Raw genomic sequence first — 2,833 nt, forward strand, 5'->3', positions numbered from 1 at the left:
TAACCTGCACCTTGCCCACTGAGGAATATGCGAACACCGCCCAGAAACAGAAGAAGCTTTCCAGAACTGGCCTGAGTGGCTTGTAACTGTGGACGCCTGCTGTTGCAACCGTTCCTGTGAGAAGTGCGGGTCAAGCCCATGGGCGGCCAGGTTACGTCGGTGCAGGCAAACCAGTCTCGCTGAATTAACACTGGCTGGGCTTTCTCTGGACAGACCTTGTACGCTATTTGTTTCTTGCACATAAAATAACTCACACTTATTATGAGTTATAACTCACACGTATTGTTTTAAGTGTCACATATTAACTTATCTAATTTTAAAAAGAGATCTATGAAATACAAGCTATTATTATTATTTCCATTTTTTATAGAGAAACAAGGACATGTGTCTAGTAGGTGGAAGAGCCAAAAGCTTTGAACCTTTGTGTCTGGAATCAGAGGTGGGATCCTTAATCGCTTCTCTAAAACTCTCATAGTAGGTGCTCAATGAATGGCTTCAATATCTGTGTGTCTGCGATGCATTCACAAAGTAAAAACATATGGGAAAGTATACATGTAAATGCTACATTTATTATGTGTGAGGAACAGAGTTAAGAATAAATGGCAATAACAGTAACATTAGTGTTAATGATATTCCTTTGATTGACCATAACAAAAAATATGAAAATAACTCATGAACTAATTAATGCAGAGAAGAAATCGATTGAACCCAGTCAGACAGTGGAATAAATAAGCCCAAATCTTGTCAGAAATGCTACTTTCTATGTATCCAAATTAGGTGATAAAAAGATGAAAAAAAATTTAGTAAAAACTGGGGCAGAATGAGACTCTCCAGATGTTTGTCCAGGAGAAACAGGGTGCTCTGTGTTCTGTAACTGTTTCCCTAATGAAAGGCAGGCTGTGGGGTCCCTCCCCATCAACATGGCAAAACCAAAATCTAAACTGAAGTCATCCTGGAAAAACACAGTCCTAAATTCCATGGCTGAAAAATGTCATTAAAGCTCCATTTGACATGTTACATCTATTCTTCTTAGATATGAAAAGTATTTTGTAACCTCCATAAAATAGGAAAAAGTTAACAAATTTATCTTAGTTTTTAATTCAATTTAGGCTAACAAACTCAATAGTGGTTATAATACTTTTGTGTTAAATTTGGAAGGTATTGGCATACCTGAAAACCTGCTGTTTTAAGGGTCTGGACAATTTGAAGGGCTTTTATTTTGTTAGCTATGCAGTTTTTCTGAGAGGACCCAGAGGGTGAGCAAACCTTGACTTCGAATCATCTTGAGCCCAGAAACCGAGGGCCTTAAACCCGAGACCAAGATTAGGGAGTGCAGGACGGGCAGCTGGAGACAGTGGCCAGGTCAGTGCATGTGTCCTACAGGTGGCTAGCCTGTTCCCACCCACCAGCTCCTCGGCTGGTCTGTGGTGGGGCTCCTTGGAGCCTGAGGGGAGCTGGGGTGGCTCTGACCCTCACAGACCTCCCAATGGAGACCTCCTCTCCAGAGGCCCCAGGGTCCCAGCCAAGCAAAGGGATCCTCTAAAGCAGTAATGCATAAACAGGAAGGTGCACAATAGGCCCGGTGTGGTTTTCCTACACCAGATCTTCTTGGGAACCCTGGAGTTGGGGATGCCCCTTACTCACTGACCCTATCTTGCTTCCGACAGCACTACAGGTCAGCCTTGCTCACTTTTCCAAACACACCTCTGGCCCCAGCTGGCTGGCTGCCAATACCCACATGCCTGCTGAGAGCCTGCCCTGAGTGCACCTCCACAGGCCTCTTCTCCATCCCAGAGGAGGCTGCCCTTGCATTCTCTGTTGGCTCTCATCTTCAGCCCAGGGGCTGGTCCAGCCACCAGACCTTGGGCAGGTGACGGGAGGTCACCAGACAGCACTGAGAAGTTCAGGGCCACCTACTAGCCATAAAACCTCTTCTAATTACTCTGAGAAACTAGCCATTCACATCCATTCTCCCTGCCTGTCATCATGCTAAGTAAAACACGTCAGGCTGAAAAAGGCAAGAACCTTATCAATGACTTCACTCACAGGTGAGGGGGGAAGCAAATAGCAACAAATGAACAAACAAGCAAACAAAAACAGCAAGAGAATGGCGATTATCAGAGAAGAGGGGGATGTGGGGGAGGGACAAAGAGGGTAAAGGGTGTTAAACGTATGGTGAGAGATGGAAACTAGACTTTGGGGGTGAACACACAATAAAGTATACAGATGTTGTACTGTTAAGTGTACACCTGAAATTCATACAGTGTTATTAAAATAGGAGCCCAGTGAAGTTAATTTAAGAATGCATCATGTTTTCATCTTCTAAACCTGATTCACTGTGGGGGAACTCCATCCGCAGGGCCCCCCTGGCTGCCACAGATGAGAATAAGTCTACCAAGACATGATCTGCTTGGGGAGGAAAGGTGGCCGATCTCTCAAAGGAGAAGGTACAAGAGCCTTTCTCTCAAAGGGCTTTTATTGGGTTCTTTTTGCACAGGGATACAGTTAAAGCTCATCAGTCTTTGTCAGGCAGTAAAAATCAAACAACAGATAAGATACAAAAAACTCTGAGGACCTATTTTGAGGCAGGGTCAGATAGCTAAAGGGCTACAAAACTTTGGGAAACAAACTCATTTCCTGCTCAGACCCTTATCATTTAATTGAGAGCATTCTTAGCAAAGCAGGTTTCACAGGATTTTATGCATTCCTTCTTAGGCCTTATCACCCTGGGGAACCCGCCCTTTCCAGCACAGGGCTGTACCACCCTCTGTCATTATTTCAGGCTTAAGTCAGGCAGGGGAAGTAAGGCAGCCAAGAGATTAGGAGACTTCTC

Source organism: Phyllostomus discolor, chromosome 6 (assembly GCF_004126475.2).
Source record: "Phyllostomus discolor isolate MPI-MPIP mPhyDis1 chromosome 6, mPhyDis1.pri.v3, whole genome shotgun sequence".
In the NCBI taxonomy this organism is placed as follows: Eukaryota; Metazoa; Chordata; class Mammalia; order Chiroptera; family Phyllostomidae; genus Phyllostomus; species Phyllostomus discolor.